Source organism: Silene latifolia, chromosome 8, assembly GCF_048544455.1.
Source record: "Silene latifolia isolate original U9 population chromosome 8, ASM4854445v1, whole genome shotgun sequence".
Taxonomy (NCBI): domain Eukaryota; kingdom Viridiplantae; phylum Streptophyta; class Magnoliopsida; order Caryophyllales; family Caryophyllaceae; genus Silene; species Silene latifolia.
In genome coordinates, this window is record NC_133533.1 from 64,232,175 (window position 1) to 64,257,856 (window position 25,682).

General features: G+C 40.0%; 1 non-coding gene across 1 annotated transcript; it reads left to right on the forward strand.

Annotated features, from left to right (window-relative positions):
* Positions 1 to 21,759: 21,759 nt before the first annotated feature.
* LOC141598013 (small nucleolar RNA R71) lies at positions 21,760 to 21,870 on the forward strand. The gene has a single exon (XR_012523218.1). It is a non-coding gene; the product is annotated as a small nucleolar RNA R71 (small nucleolar RNA).
* Positions 21,871 to 25,682: the final 3,812 nt, after the last annotated feature.

The following is a 25,682-nucleotide window of genomic DNA, read 5'->3' on the forward strand; positions in this document are numbered from 1 at the left end:
GTGCCATTCGAGAAGGTGGTCCGACAAAGACGGTGTTACCTTGAAGTGTATGCCATATGAAGTTCAAGGGACCAAAGGAGTTGGTTTTTGAATTTGTAAATAGTTTATTTGATTTACTATTTTAGGAAGGCCATACTAGGATTTTATTTTTATGCTTTGCATTTGTTTTATATGTTTGCATGCATAGCCAAATCGCCATAACTTCACATGCATATTATTTTATCGAGTCATCGACCGTGTCAATTATACTTATCGTAGTTCACCGCTTTAGTTCACTTAAAATGTGATAGATAATAAATTAACAAGACCTCTCACTAAATAATAATTGAGGATTAGGCTTACCAAATAGTAGAACCATGAGCCCCAATTTCATAAGGAAGTAGGCTCGGCTCACCGGGGTGCTAAACTTGTTATGTTGGGTAAGTGGGTGGTAAATTGTTATTACATCGAAATTTGGATTGAGCTCAACGGAAGTATTCGTGACCGTAGTCGGATATGTTCCGGGCTAAAGATAAATATTAAAGTAATTTTATCGACCGAGAGTTATAGAAAAAGAATTGATTAAAGAGTTATTCCACCGAGTTATATTGATTAGGGATGAATCGGCTCACCGTGCCCGAGTTGATATGAATTTGGATCTCGGGATCATTTATAACAGTTGGGTAGAGGTCACTATATAAATGCTAAAACATTCTTAAATGTTTTAAATATATAACGATGAATGTTTGTTTTTCCCACTATTTCGTTGTTTTATGTTGTTCTTTATTATCACTCCTACACATATATGATATCATTTCGATTGTAACACGAGTCTCCGCTAAACCACCATTACTTACGACAAATAGAATCTCTTTCTAAATTGAACCGTATCATAGGTTGTGGACTAGATCCATAGGAATCGTTCTATTCCATAGAACTCGATCGGAATCGTCCTATGCAACTATAAGATTAACATCTTGAATTCCTAACATACCTATGTATGAATTCTTGTGAAGAATATGAATAGAAGTAGTACTTGATCAAAATATGTTTTAATAATGTCTTCTATGCATCCACGGTTCAAAATTATTATTGCTCAAACTAAACACTTGTCATCAAAACACTTAAGTTGTTAAGCACATGACAATGTAAAATTGGTAAATTAATTTGTGAGAAATTTTGATTGACCAAATACCACTATAAAGTTCATCCTTGTGAAGGATTAACTAGGAATTTATATGAAGATAAGTCTTTATCAAGTAGAAATTCTTGAAGTGAGTGGGAGCAATAAGAAGCAAGTACCTATCTTAATTGTTAAGGTTAGAACTAGGCTCGAAAGAGAAGGTGTTAGACACTCTATTAATAGAGATAAATTCCTAAATAAGTAAAGATTAAGGAAGTTGGTCGTGCGACACCAACATATTCCTTCTTAATCTATGACATTGACATAGCATTCTTGCCAAATACCACATCATGAGTATTTGATACAGATTAGTGGATTTCATCATCATATTTGGCATTATCATGTGATGACTAGCAAGAATAAGTTCAAAAAATTTGCATGAATGGAACTAGGGTAGTTGCCATTTCATCAATGAACATATGAATGTTGTAGTGTACTCATTTTAGTTTTGTATTTAGAAATATACCTGAATAATTGTTATGATGTATAATATGTCTAAATAAGAATATAATTTGAAGTTTTGCACAAATGGTAAAGGGTTTTACCATTATGCAATTAAAACAAGTGTTGTGCCCTTACATACCATGATTAAGTTTATGGTGAGACCATACAAATCAAGGTAATTATATTCAAACTAAAATAAATGTCATACATATTGTATAAGACTCAAATTGGTGAACCCCATTATTTCTCGATTCTCGATTGAAATTGCTCATAGAGACTAGTTTTGACTAGTGTCCCAAACCACTTGATTGAGAATCTCTTGGTATGTGTGAATCTTGTATTCAAAGCAAGATTAATTTATGACTTCTTTCTAGAAAAGAATTATGAATATAGCAAGATATTCGCCCTGTTTACACTTTCAAGTGTATGGTCGAATACAATTTCAATCAAAAGAGGTTATTATTTCTTCGTCTCTTTTACCAACGAACTAGGTAGATACTTGGTATCCACTTAATGAGGTAAGAAGAGAAATTCTTTGAATAAGTTCAATGAATGTTTAAAAGTATCTAACTTAGAGATTATGACCAAAGTATTAGTACTTTGTTAATATTGGGAACAATAAAGTAAAGACTTTTATATGCACCAAAAGGAGTGTGATATGGTATCACAAGTTCACTTTCATTATGATATGATTGAATCTTTACTATAAAGTTGGAAGTAGTTTCTATCACAATTTGTCTAGTATTTACTTATTCCACTAAAACAAAACATAATTAAAGCAATCATCTACATTTCATATCTGATATGGTTAGGCATGGTACCCAAATTGTAGCCTTTTCGATAGTGAACATGTTGTCACTCTTCCTACATGATCACGAAAACAAAGGGTTTGTAGCTCGTGATGCTGTCTATTACAGAAATGAGGATTATTTCTTATAGACATAGTGGGAGAAAATGTTCAAGAGCCACAAACTGAGAATAAGACGTAGGAAGACGTTCCTTCCTGGTCAAAATCAGTAAATATTTCTTCGAAATCTAAGTGGACAGGAGTCATGTTATTTTAAAATAACAAACCTGTAACTTATTATGATGCTTTATCTAGTTTCAACTCCGCAAAAGTCCGAAGCAAGCATAAACATGAAAATGTTTATTTAGCTTGGTTGGTTGGTGGCAAAGGGTTTTGCACGCAACAACAATGCTTCATTGTATTCGGATATGATTTGATATAGTTGGATTTTAAAATCATCTTGCATGAGTTTTGTAAATCGCAACTATCCTAAAGTAGGATGCTAACTTAAGAGGAAGTTTTAAGTAGATGTCAGGGAGTTGAATTGTATGTTTTGATCAGGTGATAAATATTTCTCGAATTGTCGAGTAGTTCTGTTTACACATAGAGTTTAGTGGGAGTAATGTGGTGTTATTAGTCTTATATGTAAGGGACATATTGATCATTGTGAATAATGAAAGACTTAGGAGAGGAATAATACATCTCTAAGGTATCCAGACCTATAAAGATAGTTCTAAGAGGATATTGGCGTTGATACCGTCGTTTAGTACCAAAAATAAAATTTATAAATCCGAACTAAAACTGTAGACAGTGATAGCAAGGGTCGAACCACAGAGAGACAAGATCAATTCTATTTGCTAATTTTTAATCTATCGAAGTAACAATTTAAACGGAGGTTTTGAATTGGTTTGGTTCTAAAGACTAATTGACAAAAAAATGAAATTTCTCAACAAGATAAAAAGAAGATCAGGAACTTCGGTTCACCATGGCTAAGGTCAGGTCAATAAAGTAGTAGAGGTCTTATAATACGGTCTCAGGAAATATGAGCAAGCCTTTCGATCAATGCTCAAAATTAACCTTACGGTCTTCTAATTCCCTATAATTTCTCAAAGCTTTTGCTCAAAGGAAATTCCAAATCCAATGATAACCCAACCTACTAATCTTTCAATCTAGGAAGATAGATTTATCAAGAGAAAACAAGATCGATATAGAAGAAAATCATACTAATAAAATTAACCCTAATTTATGCCATGGATCACCTCGTTCCCAATCAAGAAAATTAGCTATGCATGATTAAAATTATAACAATAGCAAAATTAAAAGCAAAGAATAAGCTTGACATGATTGGAATTGAAATTAAGACAAAAGATTAAAACTGAGTTGCTGAAAATAAATTAGTAACAACAAGAATTAAATTGACAAGAAAAATGAAAGAAGAAGGAAATCGCATTAAAGCTTACTAATTAATTGATGAACAAAGTAAAGTGAAATTGGAATCCGTCGTCCTCCAAACTAGATATAAGCTTGAGTTCTTGACTAATGAAAAGCATAACCTAATTTTTCAGCTGTTCTACTGATAAACGATGCCAAAAAGTCAATTACAATTGGGCTTTTAAAAGTTTAGAACGAAAAATCAATAACAGCTGCGAAACCTGGTCGATCGACTGAGTAGCATGGTCGATCGACCAGCCAGATCATCTGATAGCCTCTGCTGAAATCCCACGGTCGATCGACTGAAGAGGTTGGTCGATCGACCAACTGAGCTGTGCAGTAACTTCCTTCTTTCTTCAAATCAGCCACTTCATTCCAATGCTCGCATCCCAAGGTGAGTGAGTCCGAACTCCCTTCTTCCAAGCTTCCCTGAAGTTGCCTCCGAAGGACGATTTAGGCTTGATTTAGCTCACTTCCACTCATTCCTACAATAAATCATAGAAATTGCAAAGTAAACCGTTTCGGGAGAAATAGTAGCTTAAAGCTAACAAATACGCATGGAAATACGTGCCAAAACTGGAAATAAAGTGTATAGAATATGCACGTATCAAATATCCCCAAACCAAACCTTGCTTGTCCCCAAGCAAGCACTATGACTCAACTAAAAACCTAATGGAAAGGAGTATATCTTAGAGCTAGCTACAAGTCAATGCTAAACCGTTTAATGCACATAATCAACTACTGCAAAGCTCAAAGCAAGTGAACAAATTTATGCATATCACGGAATTAAATCGGGCGTTCGACCTTGCAAGACTCATAAATTCGGACTCTCCGGGTCACTCTTCCTCAAAGAAGGCAAATGGTAAGAATATATGTAGAAGAGAGGGAAGAAAATACAGACTCTCACCTAGACTGCGACCGACAAAACATGTATGCTTGACTAGTATGAATAATGATTCTAGCTACCGTACACACGCATAACCACTGTCAAGGACTATTACATGCCGAACTATTGCAAGATTTGGATATGTGAGGCTAAGTGGGAAAGAAAGGGCAAAACAAGTATGGAAATGTGAGGGTAAGAAGCCAAGCTAGTACCTACCAAACCATCAGAAACCGTATCCCGTTCCTCCAACTCGAAATATAAACCATTGCCTCTAAATGTCTAGGCAACACACTATCCCAAAACAAACACCTCCAAATCATAAAATAAGCACATGAGGTGTGTTCTCAACTCAGCCGAATTTTTTTTCTTAATTTTTTTCTTCAAATTCCTCTTTTTTTTTCTTTCTTTTCTTTTTTTTTTTTCATTTTCCTGGATGGGCGGTCGATCGACCATAAGACCCAGTCGATCGACCACCTCTGCTGGACTAAACTCACTGCCCAGATCAACTTCTTTTTTTCATTGCTTTCTGAGTTTTTTTTTTTTTCTTTTCTTGACTTTCTCTTTTTCAGGCTGACACTTTAGCAACTCCTGCACTTCTCATAAATACTCACTCCGATAGTACAAAACGAACCAAATCTGCTATAATTCGACAAATTCCTCTACTACTTCCTAGCTCGGCACAATGGTAGGCTAAGTATGGGATGTAGTTGAGGGCAACTGGCAGATATGGCTTATAGTGGAGTTAAATGGGGTAAAATGAGAAAGGGGGAGATGCAATAGTTCTCAAAACACGTAATACCGACCACAAACCGATGCGTATAGGCAATGAGCAATCAAAACTCATACACGTGCAAAACATGAAATGACGGGAGTACTACTCTCAATCCTAAATTAACCGGTCATGAATGTCACCAGTTATAGACTCTGTATCTCAGAAAGTATAAGTAGTTTGCCAAAAAATAAATTAGTCAAGTCTAATAACCCGAAGTAAATTCCACAACAAAATTTGAGAAATCACTTTTAATTCTCACTAAGCAGTTGTGAAAAGGCAAGGAATGGCATATATTTGACTAATAGTGCAATGTCATCATTAATAAACTCCAATCTGACTCGACTATATGCAAAAGTAAACGTGATATTTTTTGAATTTTATGAATTTTTCGATTTTTTTTTTTTTTTTAATTTGAAAGAACACAGATGCAAGCTAAAATGCAATAAACGTGTGACTGAAATGCAATCAAAAAACAAATGCAGATGCAAAAGACATATGCAAATACCCTCCCCAAACCAAAACGCACAATGCCCCCATTGTGCTCAGCAGCAAATCACCAGCATAAATAGGGAAGAATAAAAGCACAACAAAATAAAAAGAAAGTAATAAAGAGGGATCGGAAACTCACAAAAAACGACCTCCCCAAACCAGCCAAAAACGGGGGAGGTCACAAGCATCTAATCCCCACCATCATAATCAGAACCACAATCCTCCTCGGACCCTGAGTCATCCTCCTCTTCCGTCTCAGCAGCAGCGGCAGTAGTAGTTGATACCCGTCGTTGTGAGTACCAAAGATAAAATTTATAATCTCCTATTAAAACTAACCTAGGCTAGTGGTAACAGGGTCGAACCACAAGGAGGCAGTTGTAAATTCTAGTTGCTCTATATTTAGTCTAAGGTAACAAATGTGGGGGTTGGGTTGAATTGGTCTACAGCTAATAGTAAATAAAAACAGTAAACTAAATAAATGATTTAAACAGATAAAAGAAGGGTACTAGGATGGTCGGGTCATTATAGCTTCAAAAACAAACTAAGTCGGTCTGAATCAAACTCGGGTAAGGGCGGGAAACAAAGAGGTCCTCTCGGTCCACTCTTAACAAATAGCATCTCTCGATCTCGCTATAGGTCCCTAATGTCACTAATACTAACTTTCGTCCGGAAAAGTGACTAACGGTCTAAACTATACTTATCTTTCGATCTCAAAGACAGTTTAGTCGATTTAATTGATGGTCAAATAACTTTCCCTATCTCTCGATCTAATGGGTCAGTCACGAAATAGGTATCTAACTGGTCGCATGCATTCAACTCGTCAAATACAAGATTAAAACAATTAAAACGAATACGAAACCCTACGAGGTCAGTCGATCGACTGGAAATGTCAGTCGATCGACCAACACGCGAGACAGTCTTCCCTAATCTAATGCCGCCTATGCCATAAATCGCCTACATCCTAGCACTAAAGAATTAGCTACTCATGCTAAAGATGAAAACAACAATAAAACTCATAACTATTATTGAATTCATGCTTAAAGTAAATAACAACAATGATAATACGATAATTGGCTTTCGGGACACTAACTTAGCAAATCTATACTAATAACGAAAGTAAAGCAATAAAATTGGGATTAGGGCAGAAGGAATACCGAGATTCAAATGAACGATTAAGAATAAGAACAGAAAATCCGATGCTAACCGATGTTCCAAACCCTAAATACTCGAAATAAACTAAAACCGAAAGTACTGTGTTTGTGATAGAAACTTGGGTAAAAACTTAGATCAAAACTTCCTCCCTAAACTGATGGTTTGATGTTACGTTATATAGCAATCAACGCAACATCTTATTTCCTAAACCTAAACTTCACGGGCTTCAAGACTCACGGTCTTTTAATTCACGTCTGGAATAGAAATCTGGTCGATCGACTGATACTGCTGGTCGATCGACTGCTCCTCAGCAAACAGGAACTTCTGGAACCCGAGCATTGGTCGATCGGCTGAAAGTGGTAGTCGATCGATCGGATGAGCTGCTACTTGACTTCTTTTAACTCGTGGACTTGTCTTTTGGGCCTTGGATTGCGCACCAAGCTCGTTCCTTAAGCAGTTCCTTTACGTCATTTGCAATGCAGATTACTCGGGGGCGGATTTGGCTTGATTTCCCGTTGAATTCCTCACATTTCTGCAATAAAGTACAAAAACACGAAAGTAGAGGAAAATAGAGAAATATTGGCATATATTGCACATTTGAGCTCTGAAATGCGTGTAGAATAAAGTGTGAAACATCATATTTTAGACACGCATCAAATCTCCCCAAACCAAACCTTGCTTGTCCCCAAGCAAGAACTAGACTCGATCTAATGACCTAATGGAACGAGTTCAAACTCAGAGCGAAATGCAAAGGGTAGGCCTAAACCAATTTAATGCACAACCAACAATCAATTAGTAATGTGAATCATGCAAACGAATTATAAAGTCGTTAAAAACTGCTGAACCGTTGACTATAGAGACTTATCAAATTGGACTCTCGCGGGTCGCTCAAATCACTCAATAAGTACAGGTGAATATATGTAAGATAGAAAGAATTAATTTTGTAGTGACTCTCACCTAACTACGACCTATGAAAACATGCCAGCAATAAAATATGAAAATGATCTCTATAACCGTACATACGCATTCCAACCGAACAGATGACCAATGACACATGCCGAGGTATATATGGGATATGTGAGGTATGGGTAAGAAGAGGCAAAACATTTTATGGTAGAGTGGAGGTACAGGTGATCAAGCTAGTACCAAAACGGAACCAAGGGGCAACATCCAACTCCTTGCTCATAAACAAGCGAAACGGTGCTATAACAAGCACGAAACTCACAATCTCCAAACTATCAAATCAATAAAACTCTCCATAGGATATAAATGAAACATGGGAGCAAAAATCGCCAAAAGATAAGGATTAAATTATGCGAATATGATTTCTTTCTTTCTCACGATCCTCGGTCGATCGACTTACGATGTTAGTCGATCGACCCAATTGAACAGTACAGAATCTCTCTTTTTTTTTCTTTTTCGAATCATTTTTTTCATTATTTTTTCTTTTGTTTCTTCCTTTCCTTCATTTCGTATCCCAACCATCATCTCAAAATGAGCATACGCCACCAAAAATGAGTAACAATCCCAAAAACTAGACTACTAGCTTGACAAAGGCAGGCTAAATGTGGGGTGTAGTAATGGGACAAAAAGGATATTTTTGGCAGTGTGGAGCTTATGGGCATAATAAGAAAAAGGAAACCTCTACCACATGTGTCAACAAACCACAAACCGAATGCATACAGGTATTGAGTAGATCAAGTTCATATTCATGCAAATTAAGGAAACATGTCTCATAAGGAGTAACTACTCACATTCCTAAATAAACCGGTCATAAATGTCACCAGTTATGGGCTCTAAAACTCGGAAATATGATGTAGGTTGCCAATTTCCTAAGTCAAGTCTCAAGTTCAGCAAATAATTAACGAAAACACGTAGATATGCATTTACGATTCTACTAATAACATGTTAATCTAGCAAGGCTCAGGCGAAACAGGTGCAAATGCAAAATCATCATAGAAATACTACCGTTCCGACTCGACCTATATGCTAAAATAAATGTGCATTTTGTGGAAATTTTTGAAATTTTTTTTTTTTTGAATTTTCTGTGTGTATGAGAAATGAAATAAACAATGCAAGGCAAGAAAGTAAACGTGAATGCAAGCAAATGTTATGCGACGCAAAACCCTTCCCCAAACCAAATCGCACAATGTCCCCATTGTGCAAAATCATATAGTGAAAGAAAAGAGAAATGGGAATTTGCGAGAAATAAGCAAGACACAAAGGAAAGATAAGGAACTCACAAGACTTTAAGCGCAGCAAAGGAAACCTCCCCAAACCAGCGTGAGCTAGGAGGTTTCAGTAGCCAGCAGTGCTACCAATAAGGACCTGAAAAGACAATTAAAACCCACGCATAAAACCGAAGAAAATAATTTTGAAGCGTAAAAATTGTGCACAAATGAGACAATAGAAGAAATAGATAATTCGACGGAAAATAAAGTGGAGTAGAAGACTCCCTTAGGTCCGCATATCGACCAAACACAGCAGGGGAGAGGTCGTGAACGAATATAACAGCAGCCCTGGTCGATCGACTAAGAAGACCAGTCGATCGACCAGGTGGGCGTGAACAGAGCTCTGTAAACTCGCAATTGATCGATCGACTAATGGTGCGATCGATCGATCAAAAAAAACATGCTGCAGCGTCTTATCTCTTCGTAATTGCTCAATGATTTAAGCTAACAAGCTCTAAATACCTGCAAATGCACAATAGTACGCGCCAAAATTGCGCAAAACCCAGAACAAAGTCTAAAGTACTTAAAAATCCTAAGCAAAATAAAATAAAAGCGAAGTTTTCGCGCACACAAAAGCAATAAAATTGTCTTAAAAAAAAGCAAATAAAGAGAAGTTTATAACGAGCTTGATCAACTAATAGTTGATCAAGAAGGACCACGGTATGGCCCACTTCGTCGGCTTCTGGCTACTAGAGGTAGCCTCAATGGTGCTCATCTTATCGGTTGCACCCTTCTTAGCGTCGACGGTCGGAGAGCTCAATGAATCAACTCCGTCATCTCCCCAATCAAGGACTCCCTCGGAATCGTCGGAATCCAGATCAGCCCATCTCACCTTGGCTGGCTCATCTTCCACTTCCTCATCAGTCCCATAGCTTAGGCATCCAAGACCTCCTCTTTGAATGATAGGATTTGTCGCAGCTGGAGCATCCAACGGCTCTTCCTTCCCCAAACCAGCTCCTGCATTATCTAAAATAACAGATTCTTCCTCCTTCTTGCTCCCAATCCGGGGCGGAGGGGTTAACACAGCAGTAGTAATAGGGACAGTCGATTCGGGAAGCACAAAGTACGATCTCTTTTCAGAGACCGTATTACAAGTAAATGAGCCACATGGCGTCCTTCTTTTTGGCGAGTTGGGCAAAAATGATAGAATGTTTCCCAACCTTGAAGGTCAAGGTTCCTAAACCGACGTCAATAACCGCACCGCCGGTGTGCGTAAATGGCCTACCTAAGATGATCGGTATATGGGCATCCTCAGGCATGTCAAGGACAACAAAGTCAACAGGAAGAAAAACTTCCCTATTTGGACGGGTATGTCCTCTAGGACTCCTATAGGCTCGATCGCAGATCGGTCACCATCGAATCTGTCATGTCTGTGATAGCAAACCGGGTCAACTTGAGTTTCCTAGCTAAACTCAAGGGCATGACACTTATATTGGCCCCTAAGTCGCACAATGCCTTCTCAATTGAGAAGGTACCTATTTTGCAAGGAACGGAAAAACTACCCGGATCCTCTAACTTATGGGGCGCAGTGTGAGATAGATAAGAACAAGACTCCTTAGTAACGCGACGATAACAGTGTGTAATCGTTTCAAGTGACCGCTTTTTGGACAACAGTTGTTTCATAAATTTAGTGTAAGCGGGTACTTGGTTAACTAACTCAAGGAAGGGGACTTGCACATTTAGACTACGGATAACTTTCTCAAACTTACTGAAAGATACCTGTTCTTTGGTCGACACGAGTCTCTCCGGATATGGGGCTGTAAGGAGCACCTTAGCCCTCTCTTCTAAGTCGCGTGTGCCGGTATCCTTGGACTTAGGCTGAAAGTCCGTCACCTTCTCTTTGTTGAAGCTAGACCCCTCCTCAGACCGTCTCAAATGAGAACCATTGACCGTCATTGGATCGAACTTCGGAGCCGGGACTGACCCATCAGCACTCGGGTCTGCCCCTAAAGTCTTCGGGACTGTGGTACCCCGAAACAAGTGGTCTCGTAGGTTATTTGGCATTAAAGGACGAAATTCTTCAGCATCAACAGCGATCTCAGTCGATCGACCACTCTCCTCAGTCGATCGACTGAGATGTACAGTTCCAGAAGCTCCTGTAACCCGTGCTTCAGTCGATCGACTGGGTATATCAGTCGATCGACTGAAATACCTGGCAGACGTCTTTTTCTTTGATTTGCTCGTTGAAGCTTTCTCTTGACTCGTTTCCGGCTCACCTTTTCCAACAGCATCCTCAACCATGGCAGGACCATCAAGGGTGGACCCGCTCCTCAAAGTGATGGCATTTAGGGTCTCCTTTTGTTTGGGTTGAGTGGGTAAGTGTCCGGGAGCTCGAGTGTTATTTTTGCTAGCCAATTGAGCAATTTGGCTCTCTAGTAGCTTCATCCCGGCCTCTCTTGCTTGGGACTCATTTAGCAACATATTCTTGAGCTCGGAGAATTCAGAATTCTGTGATTGTTGTTGTTGCGGCATATAAGGAAGCTTTTGATATTGATGTTGCTTCTGATGAGGAGGCACATAGGGTTGTTGCTGCGGCGGATGTTGGGTTGGAGTTTGGACATTTTGGCTCCTCCAACTCAAGTTTGGGTGGCTTGGCTCGTAGTAGGTGTTTGTCTGCCTATAGTGTTGAAAGGCAGCACAAGATTCAAAGGGACTAGGGCAGTTTTTCGAGACATGGCCCTCAACTCCACACCTTTCACAGACGAAGGGACCGTCCGACACAGCGTTGACTTGGTACATCCCACCCTTAGAGGCTCCTCCTAGCTCATACTTGTCAAATCTCGCGGTGAGAGCCTCAAGTGCAAAGAACAGAAGAGGATTCAGCAGCTCTTCTCTGGTTTCCCCTCGAATTCCCATACTCGGCCTTGTGGGTAGCTAGATCGTCAATGATCTTCCACCCCTTGGTTGCTCCCAAATTTTCAAAGCAAATCTCCGTTGGTCTGCAGATCCAAAATGGCCCTCGATCGTCGTACAACCCATTGTAGAAATGATTGCACAAACTCCACTTTTCGAACCCATGATACGGTATGGTTCGCACTAACTTCTTGAATCGGACCCATGCCTCGTGGAAATTCTCATCTGGCCCTTGTTTAAAGCCCGTGATTTGAGCTCTAATAGCGATCGTCCTTGAAGCAGAAAAGTACTTCTTGTAGAACGCCAATGCCAATGTATTCCAATCAGTGATCTCCTGAGCGGTCCGGTCCAAATCTCTATACCACTCCCTTGCCGCATCACGAAGGGAGAAGATGAACATGGTCTCTTTGATTTGATCTGGGTCACGCCCCGGTGGTGGGGGAATGGAGCAACGATGAGTCAATAAAGGTCTCCATATGCCTTGCCGCATCTTCATTTGCAGCTCCCCAAACCGGTTTCTCTCAACCATAGTGATGTAGGCGGGCTTTGGTTCGAATTTCTTGGCATCTCCGTGTAACTCGAACCCCTTATATAAGTTATCGGCTGTCGGCTCAGAATAACTAGCTATACTTGCTTCCTCGGCCATGACTGGAATTTCCGGAGAAGTAATCGTCTCTTACTGAAGAAGTGGAAACGGGTGAAGATCGTGGGTCTTCTTGAACAGATCGTTCTCGTGATAGCTTGATGAGTACTCGGCTCTTCCTCTGTCGTAATACTCTTTGTGTTCGCCTCAACTCGCGCAAGGATCTCTCAAGCTCAGGGTTCAACGGTACTAATTCTCCACCCTGTGACCTGCGCATAAGAAGAAACTACAAAAGAATATAAGACAAGTTTAAGGAACGGATGTCCCTTAAACTAAGAAAGACTAAAAATAAAAACAACTAAAATTAGGATTGTTGCCTCCCAGAACAACGGCGCCAAAATTTGATACCGTCGTTGTGAGTACCAAAGATAAAATTTATAATCTCCTATTAAAACTAACCTAGGCTAGTGGTAACAGGGTCGAACCACAAGGAGGCAGTTGTAAATTCTAGTTGCTCTATATTTAGTCTAAGGTAACAAATGTGGGGGTTGGGTTGAATTGGTCTACAGCTAATAGTAAATAAAAACAGTAAACTAAATAAATGATTTAAACAGATAAAAGAAGGGTACTAGGATGGTCGGGTCATTATAGCTTCAAGCGGCGGCAAACAAACTAAGTCGGTCTGAATCAAACTCAGGTAAGGCGGGAAACAAAGAGGTCCTCTCGGTCCACTCTTAACAAATAGCATCTCTCGATCTCGCTATAGGTCCCTAATGTCACTAATACTAACTTTCGTCCTGAAAAGTGACTAATGGTCTAAACTATACCTATCTTTCGATCTCAGCACAGTTTAGTCGATTTAATTGATGGTCAAATAACTTTCCCTATCTCTCGATCTAATGGGTCAGTCACGAAATAGGTATCTAACTGGTCGCATGCATTCAACTCGTCAAATACAAGATTAAAACAATTAAAACGAATACGAAACCCTACGAGGTCAGTCGATCGACTGGAAATGTCAGTCGATCGACCAACACGCGAGACAGTCTTCCCTAATCTAATGCCGCCTATGCCATAAATCGCCTACATCCTAGCACTAAAGAATTAGCTACTCATGCTAAAGATGAAAACAACAATAAAACTCATAACTATTATTGAATTCATGCTTAAAGTAAATAACAACAATGATAATACGATAATTGGCTTTCGGGACACTAACTTAGCAAATCTATACTAATAACGAAAGTAAAGCAATAAAATTGGGATTAGGGCAGAAGGAATACCGAGATTCAGCGGAACGATTAAGAATAAGAACAGAAAATCCGATGCTAACCGATGTTCCAAACCCTAAATACTCGAAATAAACTAAAACCGAAAGTACTGTGTTTGTGATAGAAACTTGGGTAAAAACTTAGATCAAAACTTCCTCCCTAAACTGATGGTTTGATGTTACGTTATATAGCAATCAACGCAACATCTTATTTCCTAAACCTAAACTTCACGGGCTTCAAGACTCACGGTCTTTTAATTCACGTCTGGAATAGAAATCTGGTCGATCGACTGATACTGCTGGTCGATCGACTGCTCCTCAGCAAACAGGAACTTCTGGAACCCGAGCATTGGTCGATCGACTGAAAGTGGTAGTCGATCGACCGGATGAGCTGCTACTTGACTTCTTTTAACTCGTGGACTTGTCTTTTGGGCCTTGGATTGCGCACCAAGCTCGTTCCTTAAGCAGTTCCTTTACGTCATTTGCAATGCAGATTACTCGGGGGCGGATTTGGCTTGATTTCCCGTTGAATTCCTCACATTTCTGCAATAAAGTACAAAAACACGAAAGTAGAGGAAAATAGAGAAATATTGGCATATATTGCACATTTGAGCTCTGAAATGCGTGTAGAATAAAGTGTGAAACATCATATTTTAGACACGCATCAGTAGTCGTGGGAGGAGGTCTCCTGGCAGGCTGAGGGTAACCGCCCACCGGAGGAACAAAGAAGAACGGATGAGTTCAGGCACCTCGTGGGAGCATCCCCGTCCGAGCGTACTCCTCGTAAACTGGGTACAGGGCCAGGGCCGTGTCTAGTCTGTGCTGATCAAAGCTCCTACACAAGTCACTCAACACACGTGACATCCCCCTTTGGTCCATGACCGGAGGGATAACCATAGGTGTAGGAGGCGGAAAGTGGCCGGGTAACCCGTGGGAGCAGGAGTGGAGGAGGAGGGTGCCTGTGAAGAGGAGGTACGAGCCCGCCTCGAGGTGCTAGATGTAGCGGTGCCCGCCCCAATAGGAAGCCTGTAGCTAGGCAAGGGCGGGCGAGCTGCCCCCTGGACAGTGGTAAGGGGCAGGATAGGAGGGAGGCCAAGAACAGGGATGCGGTCGCAGATGAAAGAGTCACTTCACAGACCTCGCGTAGGCAAGATCCATGAAGCGTAAGCCAGGGTCAATAGGGGCCTCCTCTCGAGGGAAAAGAAGAACCAGACGGTTGGCGATACGCGTCACCAACCCGCCACAAACAATAGTGGCCAAAGTGCCCTCACTTATAGTCTGAAAGTGAGCGGCAGTCAAATAAGCTATGTTATAGATACGGGCTACCCGACTTTCAATGTTCAGATAGCCCGCCAAGATAGACAATTCAATAGTATTCACATTATTTGACTCCTTGCGGCCGAAAATGGTATTACCCATCAGCCGTAAAAAATAACGAAAAGGGAGCAAGTGGACGGAAGTACCCGTCCTCTTAAGGCCGTTCCAGTCAGAGATACACGACCACATGACCCGGTGAACATCAAAAGTTTCCGAGGTGTTACCCTCGAAATAAAGACCCAAAAATCCAGCAAAGTCGGCTAATGTCAGGGAGTAGGTGACACTGAATAGCCGATAAGAAATGCAAGGGCTACTTCTGTTGGCTTCAAAAGAAGCCTGGTCAAAAGCATAAGACGAGAAAAACTCGAGGGTCAAAATGTAATAAGTGAACTCAGCCATGTCCACAAGACCCGACATTCATGTCCTATTTAGCAGGGACACAACAGACTCAAAACAGCCTAATTTCTCTAAAGTTGGCCTATGAAGAAAACGAGTGGCCTGCACTTTCATTTTTGCGACAAAGAGAGCGAATTTAGCTCGCTGAGTAGAGGTGGAAAAAATAACCTGCGGATAGTCAGGTAGACTATCCGTATTATCCTCGATCATCAATGGCGGACCCCGCGGCCGTTTGGCAGCTCCCTGACTGGACTGACCTTCGAACATTGGCTGCTTTCCTTTTGTCATCTTTTCTTCCTTCAAACAACAAATTAGCAACAAGCTTCTCCTAATCCCTAACACTGACAATTTAGAAAACCCAAAACAAAATCAGAACTGAACATGAATTTAGGGTTTCGAAAAATTTGGGAAAAAAGGCTATAAGCATGTCCTAGTTGCTAAATTGTCTCGAAAATCAAGGGGAAATGGTAGCAAAGGCAATTAAAGCATAATAGTTGAAAGAAATTGGCCTGAAATCGATTTTCCCCAAATCGATTTTTCGATCAAAAGGTAGCTTGTCTCGAAATATGGGCATAGAAATGCAACGAGAATCGAAAATAAAGGATTAAAAGAAGATTAGAGACATACCTTTGACGAGAACTTGAAGATTTAAGCAAGAAAAATCGAGATTAAGGGGGATTTGCAGGAAAATCGCTAGAAAGGGGAAGAACAAGGGTTTCTATTTTTTTTTTTTTTTGATTGAATGAGAATTAGTGAAATAGAAATCAAAACTTCCCTTTAATTTTCCTTCTGATGTCGCGTGGTGGTCGATCGACTATATGACCCAGTCGATCGACCAATCTCCCTTACACAGTAGCTTCTGCCTTTTCCTCCTCAGTCGATCGACTGAGTAACTTAGTCGATCGACTTCATACGCTGGCAATTAAACTCAAAATCGTCAAAAAATTTATTTTTCCACTTCATATTCCCATCTGTCTCTCACAAAAAATCAGTAAATCACCCTACGCACTTTGCAATAAAATTATCACCTGCAAAATTCTCAAAGGCGCACATTTTTCAAACCAAGAAATTGCTAATTAAAAAGAAATAACTAAAGCTCCTAATGCAAATTAAATGAAATAAAGCTATTAAGCTCCTAATTACAAAAATTTACAAGCCGGGTTGCCTCCCGGTTAGCGCTGGTTTAAGAGGTCCCGCACGACCTTTTACCTCGGTTTTGACTTCTAAAATTGGGTCAGTATAGTACTTCGACCGCCCAACGAAATCGTCTGACTTTGTGATAATGTTTCACATATTGGCCATTAACTTTGAACCTTTCTCCAGCAGAGGTCTCAGTTCAACCGATCCGAACTTTGTAGCTCGCTCTTTGGACCGTATAAGGGCCAGTCCACCTGGATTTCAGCTTACCAGGAAATAGACAGATACGAGCATTAAAAAGAAGTACCTTATCGCCAATATGGAACTCGCGCTTGATGATTCTCTTGTCGTGCCAGCGCTTTGTTTTCTCTTTGTAGATCCTAGCATTATCATAGGCCAGCAGCCTAAATTCCTCCAGCTCATTCAGCTGTGTCATGCGTTTCTCACGAGAGAGGTTAGGATCCAAATTCAAATCGCAAATAGCCCACCAAGACTTACGCTCCAACTCAACAGGTAAATGACATGTCTTACCATAAATCAATCGGAATGGTGACATCCCAATTGGCGTTTTAAACGCAGTCCTATAAGCCCATAAGACATCATCTAACTTAAGACTCCAATCTTTCCGTGATTTAGAAACAACTTTAGCTAAAACTTATTTTAATTCTCTGTTAGAAATCTCAACCTGACCACTAGTTTGGGGATGATACCCGAAACCTCTACGATGTTGGACACCGAATTTAGTCAATAAAGCACTAAGTTGTTTCTCTTTAAAATGCATTCCATCATCGCTAATGACAACCCTAGTGACACCAAAACGGGGGAAAATAATCTTTTTAAACAGTTTAATCACGGCCTTTGCGTCGCAATGGGGAGTAGCGATAGCTTCTACCCATTTGGACACATAATCTACAGCTACGAGGATATATTTATTACCTTGACTGCTCGGAAAAGGTCCTTGATAATCAATGCCCCAGACATCGAAAATCTCAACCTCAAGAATGCCTACCTGTGGCATCTCATGTCTCCTCGAAATATTCCCCGATCTTTGACAAGCATCGCACTCAGCAACAAAATTGCGACTATCTGCATTCAAAGTTGGCCAATAGAAACCAGATTGGAGTACCTTAGCCACAGTCCGGGATGGACCATGGTGACCACCATAGGCAGAAGAGTGGCAAGCTTCTAGGATATCCTTCACCTCCCATTGAGGCACACATCTCCGGATAAGACCGTCTGCGCATTCCTTGAAAACATAAGGATCATCCCAAAAGTATTGTCTAGCATCATAAGCGAACCGCTTCTTCGCACGCCATGAAAGCTCGGGTGGTATCCTACCCGTCACAAAGAAAGTTAGCAAAATCAAGCAAACCACGGAGGTGGATAAGACCCAAGTAGTAATAGCTAACGGACTTTCATCAAGAAAAGAATCATTAATAGGTAACGAATCATCCCTTTTTCACCGCAGAGACGAGATAAATGGTCAGCCACCACATTCTCTGCTCCTTTCTTATCTTTGATCTCCAAATCAAACTCCTGGAAAAGGAGTATCCACCTCAAAAGTCTCGGCTTCGCATCCTTCTTGAGAAAGAGAGTCTTCAGCGCTGCATGGTCAGTATAAACAACAACCTTAGAGCCTAACAAATAAGATCGAAATTTATCTAAGGCAAAAACTACAGCTAGAAACTCCTTCTCAGTGGTATAATAATTGACTTGAGCCTCATCCAGAGTTCGGCTCGCATAATATATGGCATTCAAAGCTTTATTCTTCCGCTGTCCCAAAACTGCACCGATCGCATAATCGCTGGCATCACACATAATCTCAAATGGGAGATCCCAATCAAAGTAATTTGAATGATTGGTGCAGAAACTAGAAACTCCTTTAACCTGTTAAAAGCTAAAAGGCACTCATCAGTAAACTCAAAGACAACATCCTTAAGGAGCAATTGTGTAAGTGATTTAGCAATTTTTGAAAAATCCTTAATGAAGCGCCGATAGAAACCAGCGTGACCAAGGAAACTCCTCACTCCTTTAACATTCACGGGAGGAGGCAATTGCTCAATCACCTGCACTTTTGCTTTATCAACATGTATACCTTTATCAGAAATCAGATGCCCTAACACAACTCCCTCATTGACCATGAACTGACATTTTTCCCAGTTTAAAACAAGATTAACATCAATACAACGCTGCATGACTTTATCAAGGTTAGCTAAACAACGATCAAAGTCATTACCATAAACTGAGAAATCATCCATAAATACCTCCATAATATTCTCTATATAATCAGAAAAAATCCTCGTCATGCACCTCTGAAAGGTAGTTGGGGCGTTACACAATCCGAAGGGCATCCTGCGGTACGCAAAAACACCCTGTGGATAGGTAAAAGTGGTCTTACTCTGATCATCCGGATGAATAGGGATCTGAACCCTGAATATCCGTCTAGAAAACAGAAAAATTTGTTAGAGGCGAGTCTTTCAGTCATTTGGTCAACAAAAGGGAGGGGGAAGTGGTCTTTCTTGGTGGCGGCATTTAACTGTCTATAATCAATGCACATCCGCCACCCTGTCATAACTCGTGTTGGTATTAATTCATTCTTCTCATTTTTAACCACGGTAGTCCCTCCTTTCTTCGGAACTACCTAAACTGGGCTAACCCACTTGGAGTTGCCAACTGTATAAATAATACCTGCATCGAGTAGTTTCATCACCTCGGCCATAACAACTTCCTGCATCTTCGGGTTCAACTTGCGTTGACCACTCGTAAGGCTTGTGGCCTTCCTCCGGCTCTATCCCTGTGCATACAAATATCGGGCTGATGCCCTTAATATCATCCAAAGAGTAACCTAAAGCCTTCCTGTTTTTCTTAAGCACACACATCAAAAAGCAGTGGTCGTCATTAAGCTTAGCACTATCAATAGCCGGGTCTTTGCTCCGTATCATCTAGAAAAACATACTTAAGATTAGGAGGAAGTGGCTTATGCTCAGGCACCTTTACCTCTACAAAGACTGTGATTAATCACTTCAATGGTATAGCAAGTGTTTACCAAATTCTCGTTGGCCAGGCTTAAGAGCATCTCATCTTCTTCCTCATTGAGCTTGTAGCTTTCCATTGAGGCTACCAAAGCATCTGGCTCCTCAGCATTCCCCGCCGTACTACCTGCACACTCATTTAAACGGGTTAGATCAGCTAAGGGATCCTTGGCTAAGGATTCCCTCCAATTATAATTAACAGCCCTATCAACAATATCAATGGAATAACATGTATCATCATCAGCAGGTTCAGTAGCCTTACGAGCAAGACTGAACTCAATGGTGTCATCCCTTACCTCTAAGGTAATGATTCCGCGTTTGACATCTATTACAGCTCCAGCTGTATGTAAAAATGGTCTACCTAAAATAATAGGTATCTGACTGTCCTCTGCAATGTCCAAAACAACGAAATCGACAAGAATAAAAAACTTACCCACTCGAACGGGTACATCCTCTAAGACTCCTAAAGAACTCTGAGTCGATCTATTTGCCATCTGAAGGGTGATATCGGTTACCTTAAGTCTACCAATATTTAGCCTTTCACAGACAGAATATGGCATGACACTGACACTGGCCCCTAAATCACAAAGGGCCTTCCCAATTTCGTGGTTACCTATAGTGCAGGGAATTGAAAAACTACCCGGGTCCTTTAATTTGGGTGGTATATTAATTTGCGAAAGAGCATTGCATTCTTCCACAAAAGCAACATTACCATCATCATGAAAATTTCTCTTACGATTCAAAATGTCCTTCATAAATTTAGCGTAAGAGGGTACCTGGGTAATTAGGTCAGTGAAAGGAATGGTTACCTCGAGATTCTTGACCATCTCCAAAAACTTACCGAACTTGCGCTCCAGCTTAGTATTCTTTAAACGCTCCGGATACGGGACTGCAACACTGGCCGTAGGATCAGTAACCTTCTGCTTCCGTAAGTTTAAAACCTCCGTCAAATCATCAATAAGTGTAGAATCATGCAAACTAGTTGACGGATTTGCGTCCTGCACTGGAGACCCGGTCGATCGACCATTGGACTCGGTCGATCGACCAATCACACTGGGCGTGAATAGTTCCTGGACAGAGACTCCTTCGTCAAGAGCTTCAGTCGATTGACTGGTAGTGTTGGTCGATCGACCACATATGCTGGGTATGAATAGTTTCTGGTCAGAAACTTTTTCATCTGACATCCAGGTCGATCGACTGCTGTTGTTGGTCGATCGACCGCTGGTACTGGCAATTGAGTTCGTTTTCGTACCAGAAATTAAATTTTGCTTTTCATCCTTTCCCGAGTCTTCTCTTGGCTTATCAGGACCATCATAAGAAAGGCCACTTCGGAGATTAATGGCATTTATGGTTTCAATTGGCCCCTCACATTTGCTTGAAGAATTGGCGACTTGCTTAGCCTCTAAATTCTCCAATTGCCTGACAAAATTCTTTGTAGACTCGATCCCAGCTGCTTCTATTTTCGCGACTTGAACCAAAAGAGCTCGGACCATTTCTCTCAATTCCGCGGTCTCATCTGAATTATGGACAGGAATTTCAACTCTTTCCTTGGAAGCTTCAGAGGTCTCGAGCTTCTCCAGACGGGCAGTAATAGAAGTTATGAGTGTCACAACGGCACTCATTTCATCACTTTGCTTTCGCGACTTTCCACGCGAACTTCCAAACTCTGCTCTATGGACTGCCATCTCCTCAATAGTGTTCCAACCTTTATTTTGACCGGTATTATTTTGGAACCTACCATTCGCAGATGCGTCCAGGATAACCTTGTAGTCATCATATAAAGCATTATAGAATAAGTTGCAAAGGTACCATCTTTGAAACCGTGGTGAGGAACAGCCCCCTAACCAAACTCTTGAAACGTCCCCATGCTTCACAAAAGCCCTCATCGGTCCTTCTTTGGAAATTTGTAATTTTACTTTTCAAGGCATCGGTCTTTGCAAGTGGAAAGTATTTTTGTAGAAAGCTAATGCTAGAGATGTCCAATCTGTGACTCATTTGCTACCCTATCAAGGTAGCGGTACCAATCTCTCGTTGAATCCTTCAAGGAGTATAAGAACATTATCCCCTTTACTTCATCCTGGGTCACCCCAGTAGGAGAGGTATGGAAGCAAGATGAGTCCGTGAAAATTTCCATATGCTTCAAAGGATCCTCGTCCGGTAGACCAGCAAACTGATTTCGCTCCACTAAATCAATATAAGAGGAACGAAATTCGAAGTGACCAGTAGTAGGGGTAGGTAGTACGTGTCCCTTTGGAATGTGCTGCTCTTTTGGCTGAAGATTGTCATATATCGTAGTCATGTTCGCAAAACTGAGAGTACTCAAGTCTTCCTCTCAAAAACCTGTCTTCTAACTGTGCAAAAGCAAAACTAGAAGCAAGAGTAAGCAACGGCCTCAAGGAACCAAAGTTCCTTGAGACAAGAAAAATAAACTAAAAATAAAGCAAACAGAATTACACCGTCTCCCCGGCAACGGCGCCAAAATTTGATACCGTCGTTTAGTACCAAAAATAAAATTTATAAATTCGAACTAAAACTGTAGACAGTGATAGCAAGGGTCGAACCACAGAGAGACAAGATCAATTCTATTTGCAAATTTTTAATCTATCGAAGTAACAATTTAAACGGGAGTTTTGAATTGGTTTGGTTCTAAAGACTAATTTACAAAAAAATGAAATTTCTCAACAAGATAAAAAGAAGATTAGGAACTTCGGTTCACCATGGCTAAGGTCAGATCAATAAAGTAGTAGAGGTCTTATAATACGGTCTCAGGAAATATGAGCAAGCCTTTCGATCAATGCTCAAAATTAACCTTACGGTCTTCTAATTCCCTAGAATTTCTCAAAGCTTTCGCTCAAAGGAAATTCCAAATGCAATGATAACCCAACCTACTAATCTTTCAATCTAGCAAGATAGATTTATCAAGAGAAAACAAGATCGATATAGAAGAAAACCATACTAATAAAATTAACCCTAATTTATGCCATGGATCACCTCGTTCCCCAATCAAGAAAATTAGCTATGCATGATTAAAATTATAACAATAGCAAAATTAAAAGCAAAGAATAAGCTTGACATGATTGGAATTGAAATTAAGACAAAAGATTAAAACTGAATTGCTGAAAATAAATTAGTAACAACAAGAATTAAATTGACAAGAAAAATGAAAGAAGAAGGAAATCGCATTAAAGCTTACTAATTAATTGATGAACAAAGTAAAGTGAAATTGGAATCCGTCGTCCTCCAAACTAGATCTAAGCTTGAGTTCTTGACTAATGAAAAGCATAACCTAATTTTTCAGCTGTTCTACTGATAAACGATGCCAAAAAGTTAATTACAATTGGGCTTTTAAAAGTTTAGAACGAAAAATCAATAACAGCTGCGAAACCTGGTCGATCGACTGAGTAGCATGGTCAATCGACCAGCCAGTGCAGTGCAGTAGCCTCTACTGAAATCCCACGGTCGATCGACTGAAGAGGTTGGTCGATCGACCAACTGAGCTGTGCAGTAACTTCCTTTTTTCTTCAAATCAGCCACTTCACTCCAATGCACGCATCCCAAGGTGAGTGAGTCCGAACTCCCTTCTTCCAAGCTTCCCTGAAGTTGCCTCCGAAGGACGATTTAGGCTTGATTTAGCTCACTTCCACTCATTCCTACAATAAGTCATAGAAATTGCAAAGTAAACCGTTTCGGGAGAAATAGTAGCTTAAAGCTAACAAATACGCATGGAAATAGGTGCCAAAACTGCAAATAAAGTGTATAGAATATGCACTTATCAGGAGTTAAATGAATATTCTTATATTGATAAGAGTCTAGTCAATTTCAAAGGTATTGAACATGTAGAAATTGAATCCACTTGCTTCCGCTGCGGGATTAATTCATTACGCTTAGATGTATCACCATTCTTAAATTTCGTATACTTGGAGTATGACGAGAAGTTGCAAATAGAATTTTTGAGAGAAGTCTCTATATATCCATATAGTTCATTGGTTAGTACTCTTGAAGCACTAAAGATATGAAGCTAAGTGATTAGAATTGATATGGATTTATGTGCAAGGAGTTGCACAAAAACCATGTTCTAATCACATAAGGATGGTTAGAGAACCATCTTGGGTATATTATTTAAGGAGGATATCTGCTAGATATGCTCTAGGCAGTAGAACAATGAGAGATTTACAACAAAAATTGAGTACACTTGCAATTATGAAAAGTTGCAAGCAGGAAGGGATGTTATTAGGATTCAGTTTTATGATTTGGAGGAACCATGGTAGTTTGTTCCAACAACCGAAGGTCCTATCCTTACACACTGTGATGTCAGTGGGAGTGATTCTAAGGCTAAGGAACCTATCTCTAGATTGGATCTTGACATGTACTCAAAAGGTTGTTATAATAAAGATTATACAAAGGGAATTGGTATAAGGTTAGGGAAAGTACAAAGTGTTGCTAAAAATTGCTAACCAAGGCCTTTTCATAGGCTAAGCATGATAAGTCATGCCATTTCAATTGAGTTGAGATGTATAGTTGTATTCAATATTGAGTACGGATTATAGATTATGTAGTAATTGATATGGTACCAATTTTACATATGTGATAATGCATTCATCGTTTGAATCTTATTAAAACTCTTTTATTACTTTGTTATATCCAAATAGGTTGTAAGGACAACGTTGAACCCTATTAAAGTGAACTGGATTAACATAGTATTGGCCCCTAGTTGCTTATATGAGGTGACGTCTCGAAGTAACTAGAGTGTAATGCGATTGATGGCAAGTTCAAGTGACATAGAGTCATGAGAGATGACTGGTCGATCACATAGGCAGACTGTATGGGACACTCTGTCGGGCAATGACCGCTTATAGAGTTCTGGCAATTTTTATAGCCTGGCCGTGGCAAGAGCTGCTATAGTGTTCTTATGAGGCGATTCTTTGACTAAAGACTGTTCGCCTAAGATGGCACAGTTTCAGAATGACTTTGATTTATGCTCTACGACCTTCGTAATTGGGGCCAAATGGGCATGTTTTGGGTCATAATGAGTTGTGGCTATTCGAAGGGAAAGGTGCAATAGGAATTGTCCATCCCTAGTCAGGGTTATCTTATATCTCAAGGCCACTCGAGGAGTAATGAACTGGAAATGCGTGGCCACGCTCGGAAGGTATCTATGGTAGATAATTCCGGTCAGACAGTTATTCTCCAGATCGAGGAAACCACTCATGATATGATCAAATGCAAGTACGACCTGCAAGACACCTTGCATTGAGTGGGAGATAGTAATGGGACAAGAGAATTGGTGACGCACACTTGTCGCGGACAAGTGGGAGATTGTTGGAGTATGTGTCCTCAACAATAATGCGATCACATGTTTAAATCTCATAATAAGAATACATGAGGGAAAGTAATATTTTATTGTCAACTGATCCACATTAATCGGTAATGATTGGCTGACTAGAGTATGACATTACTGTCGTATGACGGTGGTGATCAGTTGATCCCTTAAGGTCATACCTCTAGGGTAACACTCTTAATTGATTAATTAATTAATTGTATGATGATACAAGTTAATTAATTCCTTAAAATTGAACAAATAGTTTTGTGAGTGAGATTACGTATCTTATTGTAGTTCGATTAAATAAGATTCGTTCTAAGTAATGTAAAATTGTTTTATTACTTAGGTTTATTAATTGTTTATGAAACAATTATAATAAGAATGAATGGTTTATTATAAATACAATTTGTTGTGATTTAT